The 19,562-nt window shown below is 38.8% G+C and overlaps 1 protein-coding gene across 4 annotated transcripts in view; it reads right to left on the minus strand.

Annotated features, from left to right (window-relative positions):
- LOC306859706 (utrophin-like) overlaps positions 1–19,562 on the minus strand; it is a gene marked incomplete at its 3' end in the record, with an annotated part of 219,628 nt that overhangs the window by 109,952 nt on the left and 90,114 nt on the right. The gene's annotated exons all lie outside the window — the stretch shown is intronic.

Raw genomic sequence — 19,562 nt, forward strand, 5'->3', positions numbered from 1 at the left:
AAGAAGCAAGGGTATCGAGTGTATATTTATGTACAGTATGCATGTATTTTCACACACTATATGTATTTTTATTTTATTCAAGACTTGTTTTATTCTGAACTTTAAAATGATCTGATTTTTTAATTATTTAAATATTTTTTAAATATCAATTACATTTGAGATTTTTCTAAACAACAATTTAACAATTAAGAATTTAAATTCTGAATTTTGATTGTTTTTTACATATCTGAATTTGAGGGAGAAGGACTTTATTTTGTATGTAAATTTGCATTTATGTTATTCAAGACATATATATTTTTTTATTCAGAACTTTTAAATCTTAAAGATTTTTTTTTGTTTTTTTCCCTGACAGAATTGAGAGGGATATTTTTATGTATGTATTTGTTTATTTATAAAACTTTAGTCAAGATGTTTTTATTCACAATTTAAAATTTTAATGTTTTAAAATATTCTTGAATTAAATTTACATTTGAGATTTTTTTTTTTTTTACTTTTGAAATTAACTTTCCACATTTTTTTGTATTTCTGAATAAAAAAAACTCAATGAAAGTCTACTTTTGCCTCTGAACCATAGTATGCTGCATCAACAACATGGGTAGTTACTAATTATAAGAGTACTAATAGCAGTAGTTTATTAAAACAACTTACATTTCATCAATATCAGTTCACTTCTGTGAGTTATGACAGCTTTCATATCAGTTGTGAACCGCAGAGGAGTTCAGATGAACCGCAGGACCCCAGACCACCTGCACATCAGACTCTGCAAAAACCACTTTCACATCAAGCAATCTCTCAAATAGACAAGCCTTTAGACAACTGAGAGAGAGACAGAGAGAGAGAGGTGCTAATGTACGAAAGAGAGAACTTAATGAACCTAATTAGCCGTTTGGCTGAACGGTGGGATCCAGGGTGCTTTTAGGAACCTGCCAAGAGACAAAACCCAAGCGAGATTACCCAACAAACAGCAGCTGCTGGATCTGGACGCGAGCGAGAGGGAGCTGTGGGCGAGCGTGAGGAAAGCGTTCCTAATGGCCGGCGCATTACTGAAAGTGCTGAGAATTCACAAGTTCAGTGGGCTTTGCAGTGCAGTTTGACATATTATCAGCACATTAGAAACAGCTAGATAAAGAGAGGAGGAGCAGATGGGAAGAGCGAGTCTTTTTCAGGAAACAAACAACTTTGTCATGATAACACACACTGTCACATGACAGCGGGCTGCTGGGAAGCAGTCGTCATTACACCGGAGATATCAGATGTGCTGAGCACAAGGTCAGGTGACGGGTTTGTGATCACGTCTCGTTGAGCGCGGTCAGCAATCTTCCCTCAAATACTGTTACAGTGCATCTACAGGGAGGAAACTCTCTCTCTCTCTCTGCTCCATTAGACAGCAAATGGACTAAATGTGCTTTATGTAGCTGATCTGCTTTTATATCTAAATGCATTAAAAATCAATGACGCACGCTCGCAAAGAAAGCCCACAGAGTTCAACTTCAATAACATTTGCATGCGTCTGTGTGTCAGTGCTAACACTCAACTTCACAGAAGTACCGCCCATCTGCTAATGCACTTCACAACACGACATGAGCACTCAGGAGAATTTACTAAACAACTTTACGTCTGGTGTGGCCAATCGGACAATAAATACTAGGAGACGCATGATTTATTCAATGTATCCATTAAACATTCTGCAGATTCATATGCATCAAATTTCAAAATGGAATCAGCTTTCTTTTTTTTTCTAGGATTAAACCACTATTTTATTGGTGATTATTATAATTATTTTTGCAACTCGACATAGAAAATTTAAAGGTCCTTGCACAGTTTTTTTTTCTGTTTTCTTCATATTCGTCATCCTTTCCTATCAAAATGCTTGCTACGGATGCGAAAACGCAGAAAATCGAACCTGATCCAAATTTTTTTATGAGGTCGTATTTATTTTTTACCGTGCGCGCAAAAAAAAAAAAAAAAAAAAATACCAAACGACAATTTTGGACTCAGTGTTCAATGACCTTAACAGTTTAAACATTTAAAGGAAGACTGGAAAAAATATGTTTATACATACGTTTATACATGTTGAAAGTTTTTATAAGAGAAACTTTTGGAAGAATTTTTTTTATAAATCAATAATTCAAATTGCACAGTTTGGCCTTACACAATATGTTATTGACAATGTTGAAGTTCTATACTATTTTGTCTACATAAATATAAAATAAAAAAGTTAATTTTGGTTATCGCAACAGTGTACTGTAAATGAAAACTGGATGTTTTATATGCATATAATGTGTATTTATACACTACCAAGTCATAACTTTTTGAACAGTAATGTTTTCTTAAGTCTCTTCAGCTCACCAAGCCTGCATTTATTTGATCCAAAGTACAGCAAAAACTGTAAAATTTTGAAATGGCGTTTCTTGAGCAGAAAATCTGCATATTATTATGATTTCTGAAGGATCATGTGACACTGAAGACTGCAGTAATGATGCTGAAAATACAGCTTTGAAATCACAGGAATAAATTACATTTTAAAATACAATAGAATGCAGTTATTTTGAACAGTAAACCTATTTTACAGTTTTACTGCTTTTGCTGTATTTTGGATGAAATAAATGCAAGCTTGGTGAGCAGAAGAGACTTCTTTAAGAAAACATTACTGTTCAAAAAGATATGACTGGTAGCGTATATATATATTTTCTATATTATGATATATAACACTAATATGCTATAAAATCACTCATACGGTGACATGATGACAGCACAAGAAAGGAAACGCGGCAGCTGGAGCAGAGCACGTATGTCATGCTACATGTAATATGGTTTTTGTGGAGTGTGATAGAGATGTGATCTAGCGGGTCACACTAACACACACTTTAAATCACGGCTGAGGACCAGATGCTGTCACATCGCCACAAGGTCTCTCTCCGCCTCTGATATACCGCCTGTCTGCCTCTATCTCTCCACCTCTCAGAGGTGAAGGCTTCCGGGTAAACAGACACATCTAGAGAAACACAAAAAGCTCACATGGAGAGAAACAGAGATGAATGAGGCACAGGAAAAGACTTTAAGGTCGGACTGAACGGGTAGCCTAAAAAATAAGCACCATAAAAAAAAATTAAAGCTGAAAGAAATGAACCAAACGCATTAGAAGGTCATGAATGACAGAAAGATGACTTCTGAAAGACAAGACCTGCTGTTTTTGAACTTAATTCCACCTCTCATGGACAGAGAGCTATTTATTTCCTAAATAAATGGTTTGAACAGACTTCTAACCCTAAATGTTAAACTTTGGCCTGCAATTTGTGCTTTAGACAAAAATGATACCTCAATGCAGCTTTTACTTTTCTAAATCATCAGACCTTTGGCCAGTTTTGACGGAAGGTGGATAACAAAATGAACAGGAAAAATAAAAAAATAATAATAAGAGTGGTTGACTGATATATTGGCCAATATTTGCCATTTTTAAATTACCGTTTTTTTCTGTTTGGCCAAGTAGTTTCAGAAGCAGCTTTTATTTTGTCAAAGAAGGGACTTTTATTTTTTTATGCATTATAATTATTCATAATATGCATTGTAATACATCTTGTCCTAAATAATTGGAACCAAATTTAAAATGCATAGTGTAACAATGAATTGATAAGTGTTATAATGTATTAACTGTGGTTACAATTATTCAATTATAAAGGTGCATTACAAGGCATAATTAATGTATTGCAACTACTTTTATAATGCATTATACATTAAGGCTACCATTACTTCTAAATTAGTAAATATGTAAAATAAATCTAAATTTCATTGCAGCAATGCATGTTATGTTATTAAATAAATCGGCTTTATATCGGCCACCTTGTTTTCTTCGATAATGGTATTGGCCATCTAAAAAAATCCATATTGGCTAATCGCTAATATATAGACTGATATTAAAGAAGGGACTAGTAAGAAACCACTCAAAATATAAACCAGCCCGATCTCACGGCAATTCGTACATATTTTACAAGGTGGCTAATTAGTACGACCTCACTCGTACGCATTCATTTTTGCTAAATCGTACGTATTTTACGAGTTGCCAATTCATATTAATTTGTACGAATGACCTACACCTAACCCCGCCCCTAAACCTACCCGTCACTGGGGTTTAGACGAATACGAGTGAGGTCGTACGAATTAGCCACCTCGTAAAATATGTACGAATTGCCGTGAGATAGCATCGTATAAACCACTCAACATGCCCTATGACAGCGGTGACTTTCTTCTCCTGGCTTTGATGTTGCAAGAAATAACGAAACGGAAAATATATTAACCACCAAAAATTGTATAAACTTACTATATAGAGCGTACATAAACCAGAGGGGGAAAAAATGAGAAAGCGAAACTGAGATCTGAGTTCAGAATGTGTAGTTATTCTGTCACCTGATCTGGTCTGTTTTGATTTGTCTTTCATCCTCCCTCACTAGGGGACGAGATGTGTCACTTCCCCGAATCTGCTGCTCCTCCTCAGAAAACTCACAGACAGAAATAAACCGCAGTGAGATGGTCCTGACAAACATTCCTGGAAGTTTCCACAGTCACTCTGCATTCATTATCTCTTCTCACCACGTCTGCAAATGTGACGACAAATTACAGCGAAATTCTCAGTCGCCCCTCTGACAACCACGCTGCGATTTAATGAAGCAACTCAACCCTGTGTGCACTTGTGAGTCTGAGTATTTAAAAAAACAAGCATGCTGCTTGCCCAACACGTGAAAAATTGATAAAGAGGAAAAAACTAAAAAAAAAAACTGTTGCTAAACTCTGCAAGTAATTTTAGTTGTTTTAAGGAGCAGGTATAATTAAGGCCAATGGTGATCATGTTAAAATGGCCCTAAACTGTGCTAATTAATGGTCTTGATGTACGTTTAATATTACTATTAGACAGTGAGGCTAATGCATGAATATCACAATCCAGTTTGTTGTGCTCAGTGTTGTGCTGTGTATAGCTGAGCTGTGCCTAAAGGATTTGAAAACATGTTAAAACATCCACTGAAATATCTTCAGCAGATCAAGTGTGCTATTGTACCTGAGTGAATTGGTGTTCAAAGTGTATTTTACTGTGAAAAGTCAAGCTGATTTCTGTGTTTAGAGCCTCAGTGTGAGCGCAACATTAAAATGACCATAATGTTGAAGGGCTTTCATGTATAACTGCAAAATTGTACTTGAGGACAATATCACTTATTTAATCAGCGAGGGAATACACACATACCCCTTTTCCACCAAAGCAGTTCCAGGTGCTAGTTCAGAGCCAGTGCTATTGCTGATTCTTAGTTGGTTCGACTAGCGAACTCTTTAAGAACCGGTTGCTTTTCCACAGGCTAGAGAGCCAATACAGAGCCAGGTCTTACGTCACAATACGTTTCATGTTTCGGTTCACTAGTGCGGCAAAACAGGCTTGTTCGAGGTGCATCAGCGCCACGCAGATCGATCGATCGGCACACAACACACTAAAGCACAGCGAGAGCAATCCAAAAGCATAAAGAGCCGTCTGCTTTCTAGTCGCTCCCGCAGCACCCCGATATGCCTCGCACCGAACGGTCCGCGCAGCGCCGATCTATCCCGGACAAGCCTAAACAAACTATCAGCAATGGGGGATGTTGCGTTGCTATTGATGTTCATGGCTTTGCGAACCTACATCGGCATCCAAACACGGTGAATCAAACGTGTTAGCGTTTAGCTGCTATTTCAAATATGGCGGTCCAAGTTTCTGTTCGTCTTGTTGGTCACGGTAACCCCACCCCCAGCCCCTGACGCAAACGGTTCTTCCTTCTAGCCCAGCAATGTTTTGGTGCTACTTACGAACCGCTTTTCCTGGTTCGGGGCTGGTGCTTTGGGTGTCGAAAAACAAAGAACCGGTTTGAAACTAGGCTCCGGCTCCGAACCAGCACTGGAACTGCCTTGGTGGAAAAGGGCTAAAAGAGACTGCACAGCAGAAACCATGTGAATCCACAAAAAAGGTAGACTTGAATTACTTAAACGCAAATCATATTTTCCATCACACTCCACAGCGGCTATTTAATGGTCCTTTATCCTTTGATGTAAGACTTCATTGTATTATGAAAACAAAGTAACATTCAAAACTCAGAAGTTCCTTCATTTATTGAATCTGACTCATTCTGAAGGTCTGCAACTTTTGATATCAGACAGATCTGGTAGTGTGGAGCACCTACAACTCTGCAGATCTTCCCAATATATCTATTTCTGAAAAACAAACAAATTTTAATAGATTGGGTTTCTTACCAAAAAAAAAAAAAAAAAAAAAAAAAAAAAAAGTTAATTTAGTTCATACTTTCTTTGAATCAAAGACACACAAGTGCACCTCAGGGGAAAATATAAATATATATATATATAAAAGTCCTGCAACTAAAATAGTACTAGTTCTCCAAACGTCATCCTCCATAACATCATTAGGAGTAACTAAGAGGCCAGTTATTAAACTCTCTTTCGTTTGCCCTGATCTGACCTGATCTGATCAAACACATTTTAATAAGTCTGTTTTAACATCAGTGGAATATTCTGCTGTGAGTGAGCTAATTAGCGTCAGGAGTGTCTGCACTATGATATTTTAATGAGCTGCAGTTATGCAAGCGCCACCATCACATCATATTACACATTCCAGTGTGTTAATATAACAAGATTGCTTTACGGGATCAGAAACAGCTGCTGGTTACCATGGCGATGCTTTGATTATGATATCACAGTGAATCTAACTATTGCATCATCAGGCAGGGACATTCAAATACATCAGAATAGAACAGATTGTGACATAGCTCAGTTGAAGCAGAACAGCCATCCGACCTGAACGGAAAATAAACCCCAAAATAAATGAGAGAACTAGTCTTCAACTAACACACCGAGTCACCAATAACCAAGCTCATTTGGATGCATGGCACATCTCGATGCATTGCCAATATATATTAAATTAAAGATACATTAGCAGCTACCGATTTGATGTGATACGATACTATTCACACCGTTACGATGCAGGGCGATCCGATTTTGATTAGATTCAACGCAATGTGATTCAATGCAATACAATGCAATGGAAAGAAAAAAAAAATATGATGCTACGCAATTCAATACGGTACACATAGTTCGCTTTTGTTTCTTTGATTCAGACATACAGAAAATCATAAATTAACTTTGAGTGCTTTCTGACGACTCCATAGTGTTGTGATGTGTCATATTCACGTAGTACTAGTGATGATAAGAGTCAATCTACATAAAGTATTGGTCACTTTCTAAATAATAAAAGTACATCACATCTATTAATATAAATAGTTTTTTACCAATGCAAATGTTAACGATGCATCGCGTTGCCAACTTGTATGTGACGCACACTTTTTTAAATCGTTGCATTGCATCGTTAGCTTTTATGCTGATGCATCGATGCGAATCAGAAATTCTATTCTCAATGCATTTAAAGCCGCAGTGTATAATTTCTCTGCTAGTAGTGACAAAATACAACTGCTATTTTTACAAACAGGCTTCCCAAACACTCCCGGATCATCCAGATAGCTCCACCCCCAATCTCATTGTATTGGCAGAGACAGAAGCTGACATGTCAGGCCACTTCAACAAACAGAATATTTCAAAAGCTCACAAATAACGTTGTTTACATTCGGCTACATTGGATTTGAAAGTGAACATGCTGTGCAGCGCAATCCAACCAGCCATCGCCAAAAATGTCACTGGGCTCACAGCTGTTTAGGATGCATGTGTTGTCAATGATGAGCAAATTTATTTTACATCCCAAATATAACATTAAGAGCAACTACACAGCAATATCTCTAAGTATAATTGCCACCGATGCACGTGCTGGTTCAAAAACAGAAACTAAGCTGGTAGTATACATGTTTATGTGCGTGTGTTCTTGTCTTGCAAGAGACTGCAGTCGAACAACATCTAATCAAAGATCAGCTTGCTTGTCTCTGCCACTCCACCTTGAACAGAACACTATCGAACTGACCCTGAATAAGTAGGATGGATTATCTGAATGCAAACGCTCTTAGCGATTAGATAGAAAAAGTGTCAGTGTGTGTGTGCATTTCAGAGGAAGCAACATTATTATAAGCGGCTGTTTGCACTCTTCCAAAACACTGCCAATGCCATTAAAAAGTTTTTTTTCGGTAAGTTTAAAACCGTTGAGATTGAGAAAATCAGAGACAGAGAAAATTATGTACCAAACAACACTCCGGGGCATAACAGTGTCTTCCTAATGATTGTAAGAATGGGGGAGAGAGAGTGACAGGAAAGGCCAAAAAATAGAGACAGAGAGAGAAAAAGAGTACCTGTCACACAAAACCTCCATTGCTTCTGGAAAGCAGTTTGTGTAGGAATTTTTTTTTCCGATTCAAAATACATCTTTGAGCTATTTCCTCAGTCTATTCAGAGATATATGAAAGTGTGTGTATGATGTGTGCATTGTGTATGGCATGTGTGTGTGTGTGGAGAGAGGATGTATTCTCATTTGTATTCAGCCTCAAAAAATGGACTAAATGAGAAGGGTTTTATGACAGCAAGATCCCATGATGCACCAATGAGTGACACAGTAGTAGAGTGCGTTCAGAACTCTTGATTACACACACACACACACACACACACACACCAGCGCCTGAAGTACAGACCCTCGGGACTCTTTACTGAAGTCTATTCACAATGAAATCATACTTAAAAATACTATATCATAGCCAACCAAAATAATACTTTACATGAGAATGTGGGACATTTATTGGGTGGAAAATGGGGAAGTAGAAGTAAAGAATGTGGAAGAAAGTAGTAAAGGCAAAGGGGGATGAAGTACAGAAGACGTAAAGCTGACAAACAAATGCAGCAGGAGTTATGCATTATGGAATATATAGAGTAAATAGAGATAAAATTAGAGACAGCAATGGTAGAGCTAGACAGAGTCAACAGACAAAATAAAAAGAGGTAGAATTAGAGTTATAAGTAGAGACACTGGAGATGCAGCAGTGGTGTCAAACTCTGCTCATTGAAAACCACAGTCCTTTTGCTCCAACCTTGCTCCATCTGCCTGTCATTCTCATGCAAACCTGAGCATTTTGATCGATGCATGAAGGTGGCCCTACTGGAGCAGAGTTTGACACCCGTGAGCTGGGAGCAAGCAAAGGCAAAGTCAGAATTGAATGAGAAGAGGTCAGAATTAAGAGTAAATAGACAGAAAGAGCAGAGACATAGGAAAAACTAGATGCAAGACAGAAGTATGGCTAGAGGCTGAGCTAGAGGTTCAATCAGTACAGATGAAGACTCAGAAGAGATAGAGTGAGCAGAGGAAGAGTCAGCAAACTTCCGGACAGGCAAGTAAAAGTAGCCCTCCAGGAACAGGATTGGAAACTCCTGATCTAAAGGAAGAAAAGTCAGCAAAGGTAGATTACGTAAAAAGTACAGATAGAGTAAGCAGAGCAGAGGCAGAAGCACACCATCAGTAGTAAGGTCAGAAGAGGAAGAGCTACTATAGAGGTAATTTCAGTAGAGGCACACCTTGAAGAACATTAATAGAGTTAGCAGAGATACAGTTAGAAGGAGACCCAGTAGAGTTCGGGTAATTAACAGAAGTAGAGTTCGAGGAAGTAGAGCTAAAAGAGACAGTCATCAGTACAGGTATGTGTAAGGCCAGAGCATGTAAAGCATGAGTGTCTAAATCTGCTCTGAGTTTAGCTCCAGCCTGCCCCAACACACTTGTCTGGAAGTTTCTAGCAATCCTGAATTAGTAGGTTCATGTGTGTTTGGAGATAAACTTTGCAGGATAGTGGCCCTCCAGAAACAGAACTTGAAGTAACTATAGATAGGAAACCCTATCTATCCATTCTCCAAACCGCTCGTCCTACATAGGGTCTTGGGGATGCTGGATCCTATCCCAGCAACTTGGGGCGAAGGCAGGGAACCATTATGGAAATATATTAATACATTAAAAACCCAATGAAATAAAGAAGAATTATGGTTATATAATTAAAACATTATGTATACAATTACGGGACAGAGGTGTCAGAAAAGGTCGATTTAGACCACATATCTTCTGCGGTCTCTCTCTTTCACATACGGTGACAGTCACAGAGTTAATTTGGTTTTTAATAAAGCTTTTAATCTCAGAGATTTATGAGGCTTCACAGTCCAAACCAACAACAACTTGGCCGACGTATATTAGTGTGTAGATCATCAGCACCAACATGCTAACTGTGAGCAAAGGTTTGCAAAAGCCTTGTGCGGTAAGGACTTGGTCGATATCTGATCAATATCTGATCAATAGGAATGAGGAAGTAATCCGACAGAACAGTGAGGTCAATCCCATCTCTGGCCCTATCTGTTTAGCAGTCCTGACATTAATTCCCAATAGAAAAGACATGTGTATGAGCTTTAAAGGGTCTGATCTATACAACACTCAAACAGTCCCTGCCAGGAAATCATATATACACATGTGTGTGTGTGCTGTGAATGCTTTTGTTTCCCACCTACGTCTTTGTTCATTGCTCTTTGTCGTACATTAATTATTTAGCAGGTCCAGTGAAGGATATTTATCTGTCTTTAGTTACTTAAGTCCTGGTTTTGTGCCCAGGAGAGCATGGCTTCTATATTTATCCACAGGCATTTCTCTCTCCTAGCAATAATGAATCTTTGGGGATTTTTTATCCATTTTATTTGTTAAGAAATTGCTACAGCAAGACCTGAAATGCACTGGCTAAAGCAAATAAAGAGACAGAGAGAAATGGATATAGAATTGAACCGCATTTCACTGACTCGCTGGTGCAGCAAGCAATACACTAAAGGGAGAAACTCTTAAAATGGCATCAGTCCGTAATTATGAATGCATGAAGAGCTCTTTGTCTTTCAATGTGTAAAAGCAATCGGTCTACACACAGGCATGTATAGAAGGAAGATAAACAAATGAACTGAAGCTGAATTAATCACACAAGAGAAATACGAAGAGGGGAGAGGAAAGGAATGGAAAGAGGAGAGACAACGAGGAAGAAATAACAAGCAAGCACAGAAGATATGAAGCAAGACAAGAACAGAAAAAACTAAAGAAGACTACAATAGAGAGGAGACAAATGAAAAAAGCAAATATGAGACATGACCCATGAGCAGACCTTCATGATGATGAAAGAGGTGCTGTCTAGATGGACAGAGCTTTGAAACAAATGAGTGCGATGAGGAAAACTATCATTCCTTTATGTCATGCCTCGACTACCACCCCAGAGCGAGGGATTGCACAGAAAGAAAGAGACGAATGGAAATCTGAGCCTTTGTTCATGAGAGATATCGATCAGCGGAGCTGGGGATGGTGGGCCGCACGTATGTATATGAAGATGTGTGTGACGGGCCCTTATTGATCAGGAGCAGAACTACACTCAAAGATGGAGAGATCAAGAAATTAAAAAACAACAAGTGATTTCCATCAACGTGTCCACCAGACCATAGAGAGGCGAGATATTGGGGAGAAGAGGACAAGAAAGACGAGAGACAAAACAAGAGGGAAAGAAGAGGAGACAGGGAGAAAGGAGGAGAGGAGACTCAGGGCGAGTAGAGGACAGAGAACAGGAGAGACAAGGATATGAGGGGAGAAGAGAGGAAAAGACGAGAGGAGAAACAAAGAGAACAAACTAGAGGAGGGACACGATGAAGACAAGGAGAGAAAACCAGAGGAGGGACAAGAGGAGGTAGGAATAGTGTGAAAATGACAGGAACACGGATTTGAGAGGACATTAGAGGAGGGACGAGAAGAGACTAGACATGGGGAAAGAAAAGGAGAAATAGAAGAAGAGGACTGGACATGAGAGGAGAGGAGCCTTTACAACCAGCCAATACCCAAGGACATACAATATATCACCCAATGTCAGAACAGATTTATGAACGCGCCCACACATCTCTTTCCTAAAATGTGGCAAATTTTGATGATCCGACTCATAAATGCAGATTAATCTTGATCTCACTCTGGCACACGGACCAATCTACAATTACTCACACACACATACACACACAAACAAACATGGCACTTCCACTCAGGCTCTCAGTAATGGACATCAGTACAAATGTGCTTTAAGTGAGGGGAGGAGCAGCCGTGACTCACAATGTGTGCGCGCACTGGAGAGAAGGAGAGATGAGTTAGTGTGAAAGAGGCTGGTGTGTGTTTGCCTGAGTCTGTATGTGGGTTTGTGTGTATCATGACAGACTGCTAATGCACCATTATCTTAAAACTTCTGAATCAGCACACACGGCTGCGGTATGTCTCTGAACTCTGAGCCCAGGCCAGGGTTATCATGCCACTAGAATACAGAGGTGGTCAGAACTGTACCTGCTTGGAGGGGTGGGAGTGTTGCTGTTGCACAACATCAATACAACTCCAGTCTTTTCAACTTAATTTTTGAGTTGTTTGCAAGAGACTTTTCTTATGCATGTCATCTCAGGATGGGACAATATATTGAAAAACTCAGAGTGAGCTACTATTGCACCAATTTACATTGGTTAATCCACCTAGAGGAGTACTCCCACCACAACATGAAGATTTACATCAGTTCATCCACCTTAGAAAACTAGTCCCAAATTGGACAATTTTACATTGACAAACTGAGTCAAGTACTTTAACAAAAGCCTCATATTTCTGAATGTTTGCCTTTTATTCCAATGGTCCCAACCATGTTCACAGAGCCACCCCAACACTGCACATCTTTTGCATATTTGGAAGAGGCTTTTCTTTTAAAAGCATATGCATTTGCTTACAGTTGTCATCACACCTGTCACCAGGCAACCCTCACAACTTCTGCAGATTAGTCAGATGAATGAACAGTCATAGTTATGTATGCTCTTAATGTGTGCAGGTGAAAATTTGTACTAATAATTAACAATGGAGATTGCCAAGGGTGTCCAATCCTGCTCTAGGGGGACCAATGTTCTGTAGAGTTTAGCTCCAACCTGCTTCAACACACTTGACTAGTAAGTCTGAAGACCTTGATTAACTGGTTCAAGTGTGTTTAATTAGGGTTGGAGCTAAACTCTGCAGGACAGTGGCCCTCCAGGAGCAGTTTTGGACACCCCTGTTATATCAACCTAAAAAGTAGCCCTACTTCTTTACATTACATTCCCCTAAATAAGCAGTTCCAATACATGTCAGGTATAGGCGTCTCTACTAATGAGACCTGAATTAGGTGTGCTTGATTAAGAAGACATGCAAAGTCTGCAGTATTGGGGGGTGTAAACCGCAGTGTAAACCACTGGGTAAGACTTCCATTTCAAGTAAACGTCCATCACACATTGAAGGACAACTTATAATTGAGTTACAATTAATTCCTCAACAATAAAAAAATGAGGTTATAAGTAATATCCCAAGTATATTTAAACATGGGACCTTTCTGCAGTCATGCAGCTGGATGCCACTCAGACATTGGAAGAAAATCATGAATGAATCATCTGGAGCCAAATGTGGAATTGCCAGACACACAGAACTGAGGCTCATTCTGAACCGGACAAATTCATCACACTCACACATATGGAGGTGGTGCAGGAGAGCAAGTCGTAGGAGGCTCGAATGATCTCCAAAAGATGGATGCCTCCCAGGAGAGAGTAATGGAGCGCTGAATGACTGATGCCTTCCCAAGGGTGCAGGGCCAGCAGTGCCGCCCAGGGACGCTTAAACGATCACCGCACCGCCTCCATCTGGCCTAGGGCTGCTTAATTGAGCGAGGAGTACCTTATGTTCCTCAGCGTAGAGTTTGAGTTTGTGGAGTGTGTACGTTTTGTCTGACAGATTTCACATATGGGACTTATGAACCGATGAGTAATTTTTAGAATTTAGAGTTAATTACTGATAATTAAGTTAATTGAAAAAAAATAAAATAATAATAATCACACGCAATGCAAAACAAAACACAGTGTGCATTGCTGCAAAAACAGCATGGGCAGCGTTATAACAGCCAGTGAAAACATCAAATACGGAGAAGCGTTCAGAAGATTAATAGCCATGGACTAAAGGCTCAGCAATCTTTATTTTACAACATCTTTAAGAAAAACAACAAGCATGTTCTGCATGAACTAAGATGCATGCTGAAAACCACAGAAAAGGAGACGCATGCTGACTGACAACCACTAAGTTTATCGTCGCTCTGATACAGATTTTCATTTACATAGCAGGAAAGCCGCAGAGCCGTCCTGGATACAAGATTTTTATAACCGGTTACTGTTTCTACTGGGAGTCAGAGCATGATTTTACTTTGATAAACCTTTGCACAGAATTTGACACTTTATTGAACAAACTAAGATTTGTGCCTATGTTAATAAAAAAAAAACCCGGAGCCACTGAGAAATCTGACTGAAACAAAACAAATCATCACATACCTAAAGATTTCCACCTTTCTTCATTTTCCCTTGACCGAGACACTTAAACTCATGAATTCAGTGAGATTGTTCCTGTTATAAATGTATCATATTTCACTTTGGATAACAGCATATGCTAAATGACTACTTTTCTGCACATAATGCATAGTTTAATCTAATTTCACTCCTTATTTTCCCTTTATACTCACCTCTTCATATTCTTTTTAATCCTTCACTCTCTTGAAACTGGTTGATAAGTCTGGTTGATTTTTTTTTTTAGGGTTTATATCCCAAAAACAGGATTTGTTTGTTCTACTATGTTAGGTTGGATGTAGTATGTGACACATTCCACCATTCACAAATCAAAACTCTGTTCCCAGTACACCCAGACCATTTACTGAAATGTCCAACCAGACAGACACGCAGTGATGATTTCAGTAATAAGTCATTGAGCTCTACACAGTTGAAAGTGAAAATCTTGCACAACATCAGAACATCAATCGGAACATGTTTGATTTAGCAGGATTTTTAAGCAGATCTACAGAAATAGATATCTACCCATCCAGACAATGTCCTATGACTTGTTGCGGCAATGGATGTTTTGGACAAAACTCTGCTTATCATGTGCAAAATTATTTTTTTTATTGTGTCATATCTAATAAGCATCTAATCTTCACGCAAAAGCATCTTAAAGCTTCCCTGAATTTATATGAATATATAACTGCACGCTTTAACACATAATAAGCATTTAGCAGCTGGACCAGCTCCGACTGAATGACAGTGTGAACTGTGTCCGCACACATTGATTAACCAATCACATTAGCGCTCATATGGACGTTTTAAAGAAACAGTAACAAAAACAGCTTGTTTAATTGTTCATTTAAAAGATCAGAAAGAGGGTGAAAATGCTAAATTACTGAACTGCATTAACTTATGACGCAATAAACCTTGATTAACATTTTAAAGTGGGGAAACGCGTAAAAACAAAAAAACAAAAACAAGTGCTGAATATGGCCCACTTGAGAGGCGCGAACTCCGTAATCTTACATTAACAGAGACCCAGTCTCACCTTCACACACACACACACGACACTGCCACGTGCTACTGTCTGTTTAATAAACACACACACAAAGATGAACTCGCTATTGTTTAAAAAGCTCTCCATCTCTCAGCAGCGTCGTGTATTGTGTGTGTAAATCCTGTGAGGATTTCAGCTAAACACTGAATATCAGAACAGCTGTTGCTTTCGCTAATCTCTATCACACACACACACACTCAAAGGATGATTGCTGACAGCTCACACTGACAGCAGCTAAACATAGCATCACTCATTCACGATATTACTAACAGGAATCCCTCAACATCTCTTATACATTACATCAAAATAATTTCTTTTAAATGTTCCTTCCGCTCTAATGTGGTTTGGACAGGTTTTCTGGTCATCTCACGACAAACAGCTGGAAACTACACCACTGCTCACATCAAACTCTTGAATGCTATTCGAAGATATCTCATCCAAATTCACCAAGGATAATTAAATCAATGTCATTCAAATGTTCATACCGGTTCTGTCTGTGGTTTGTATGAGTTATCAATATTGCCATTTGGTATAAAGAACAGAACTAAATATTATAAATTGCAAACTTGCACAATATTTAATGCACTAAAACAAGACGAAAGGATTTCACTGGGAAAAAAAAAAATATACCATGACAAAAAAAATAAGTAAAAAGCATGAAAAAGAAATCCAAGAAACTGTTTAACTTCAACAGAACTCATGATAAACCAAACTAAATCCAACTACCGTAAACTAGCACAGATCGGATGAAAGCTCTTCAGCGAGCGTGAGCACAAGACACTGACCTTGCACAGTTTCTGGTAACGCGGTGAGGATATCGCCATTCTCTGGAGCCGGTGTAAGAAGACCACCACTTTCTGCAGAGACGTCCGAACTACAGCCATCATCTTAACTCTGCCAGCACACGACTGCCAGCGTCTGAGAGCACGCATCCTCACCGCCACACACACACACAGGCTCACATATCCCCCACCACCAGCCGAGCAAAATGTGACGAGCCCTGACAAACATGTCCCACACACACACGCGCACGCTCAAGCCCGTCAGGACTGAGACGGCAACCAGTGCTTGCTCCTCTCCCGCGATAAACGAGTCATGGAGAGAGAATTAACACCGAATGAAAAAAAAGACAATGAACGAGGGAGAGAAAGATGCTGTGGGAAAGGGGGGAGGGAAGGGTTGATACAACGGACGGAGAGAAACTCCGGAGAGCATTCGAGAGACTGAGTGTCTCTTTCAGCGCCAAAAGAATGAGAACAAGCGGGTGTATAAATTCATAAAGGGAATGAATGAGGGTGACACACTTTACTGAAAGAGAGCACATCTCCTGAGAGACAGAGAAATAGAGCAGTGAGACACATCAGAACAATGAGGGAGACATGAGGAGAACAGTAATGATTCTCGCTCTTTGCGGGGTGAAAGTGCTATTATCATCTCATTCTGCACTTTTGATGACCCTTGACGACAAACGTTCACAGAGCTAACATGAAATCAATACTGACCCCATTTACGTCCTTTTACGTCCTGAACTAAGGAATAGTTCACCCAAAAATGAAGATTCTGACCACGTTTCATTCCAGACCTGTATATGACTGACTCTCTTCCTTGGAACACAAAATGAGAAATTTTGAAGAATGTGCTGGTAACTCTTTTCCATGCAATTACAAGTTTAATTTCAAGTTTAGGCTTACAAAACGACACAAAAGCACCATAATATTTTCATTATAGTACAGAGATAAAAAAAATAAAACTCTGGAATTTCCCAAAGCTTATTAAACATGCAATGGCTTTGACTTATTTTGTGTGTGTGTGTGTGTGTGTGTGTGTGTGTGTGTGTGTGTGTGTGTATATATATGTGTACTAACATGTATACTGACATTGTATCACTTAAATGAAAGACATGGTAAAGAGGCCCCCAACACCCTGTAAAACAAAGTCAAAGTACTTTTACAATCAACTTCTGGCAAGCACAGTAGACTTTTTCCCTCTTTTTTCCCATATTTTCTGACTATTTCATTTATTTATTTAGAGTTGGGATCCATTTAAGGATTGAAAAGAGGATGAGCTTTTTTGGGGGTGAACTATCCCTTTAAGTAAAGTGAGTCAATTCTAATTCCATTTTAGGTCAACATCACAAATCTATTTTCAGCCCCTTCCTTCCAACCACCTGCCTCCATTATAGTATACAACAACCACCTTTCATCATCTAATCAATTCCAGATGAATCAAATCCTTCTGTTTCACTCAGAAATACATCACAATACAACATTTCACATTCAAGAGGTTAGAAACACTACAATCTCTAGGTAAACAAACACTCTCAGATCTGCATAGTCAGTGTGATTTGAGCGTGATTCAGTTGTACAGTGACAAAGATGGATGGGGAACAAACAACAGTAAACAACAAAATGCCAATCATGAGCTCATGTACATTTTTAGGGCACTAGATGAGCAAATGTAATTTTTTGTGCAAAAAATAAAAACGCGGCATCAAAAATATGCAAGGAAAAGAAAAGAAACAAAATACATGATAACCTTCTCTCTTACACAGCTGTTTTACGTCACAGCCAGCACTTCAACACTATTGTCATGGAAATAATAGGAAAGCAGTTCTCACTGAAATGATAAAAACTTCAGAAATCAGTAAGTCTATTTCTCATGTCACCATCATTGACGTCAAACAAACACACAGACATCAGCCAAGATTCAACACTTTCATAACATGTCATTCTTTAGTCATCAGCTGTCTTTTACATGCTTGTAAGGAAATAAATAATCTGAACATGTCCTTGAGAAACATGAAAAAGACTAAATAATGATGGCTGACTACAAAGTAAGGATTATGCCAAATATAAAATAAACTGTCAATGACTAAGTGGAAGACTGATGGAGAAAGAAAGAAGCTGAATTGAAAACAGATGAAAAGCATAAATGAGCATATCAAATAAAGTGATTTAAACATTTATGCATTTATCATAAGCTTTAACTTAAAGCCACTTACATTCAAACTCTATAGTTTATCAAAATCAGTGACTTTGGAATCAAACCCACAACCTTAGCTTTACTTTTAGTGTATGTGAACAAACTGGGGAAACATCCCTGATTGCATTCATTCGTTCATGCATTCATTCATTCGTTCATGCATTCATTCGTTCATGCATTCATTCATCCATGCATTCATTCATCCGTCCGTCCGTCCGTCCATTCGTCCGTCCGTGCATTCGTCCGTCCGTGCATTCGTCCGTTCGTGCATTCATGCATTAATTTGTTCATTCAGTCATGCATTAATTAATTCGTTCATTCAGTCATGCATTATTATAAATAATATCAATACAATTACTATTATTTATGGCTGTTTTGTACTTTGCTTTCAAACACTTATGTTGACATGAAACCACAGGACAACATCTCTTTATAAATGGTTCTTTTTTGTTGACAACAGATTTATAAACCGTTGTCATTACAAACTGAGGAAAGTTTGATGCATTATATGCATCAAATACATGTTATATGCGACAAACTCACAGCACTTGCAAAGTTCATGTAATGACAATAAACAAACAAATAAATAAACTAAAATATGCAAAAGTGTGAGCAGTTTTGACCCTGTAAAGCCCTAATATCTTCACATGAATGAATTGAGGACTCTGCACTCAGACGTTGAAGTGACAATCGTCAGTACACTTCACTAACGGCCTTCAGAAATGGCCCTTCACCAAAGAATCCAGCTGCTCACTTTAGTTTCAACTGACCCTACAAACATCCTCGCAGTGCCCTTCACAGGCGCAAAAATGCCATTTGTTGCCAAGCAACATGACAATAAAAGACTATTCAATGAATTGGTGCGACTTCACACTTTAGAGTCAGGACAGTCTGTTTTAGTGTGTTTTTGTAGCGTGTATGCTGCTGAAGTGGACAGCAGATAAAGAGATCAAACCGAGATGTATGAATCTCACAGGACAAACACAGACTCGGAGGAGAGAGAAGAAAAGAAAGACGCAATCTTTCTCAGCTGAAGTGATCTACACCTTGATTACACGTATGCTGCGATCTGGCTGACGAGGGAACTAACGAGGACTGACGGAGAGATAACTGAATACCGTTCACATACACTTTAGTTCCCGAATGTTTCAGA

This window comes from Barbus barbus (genome assembly GCF_936440315.1).
Source record: "Barbus barbus genome assembly, chromosome: 40".
NCBI classification, from domain to species: Eukaryota; Metazoa; Chordata; class Actinopteri; order Cypriniformes; family Cyprinidae; genus Barbus; species Barbus barbus.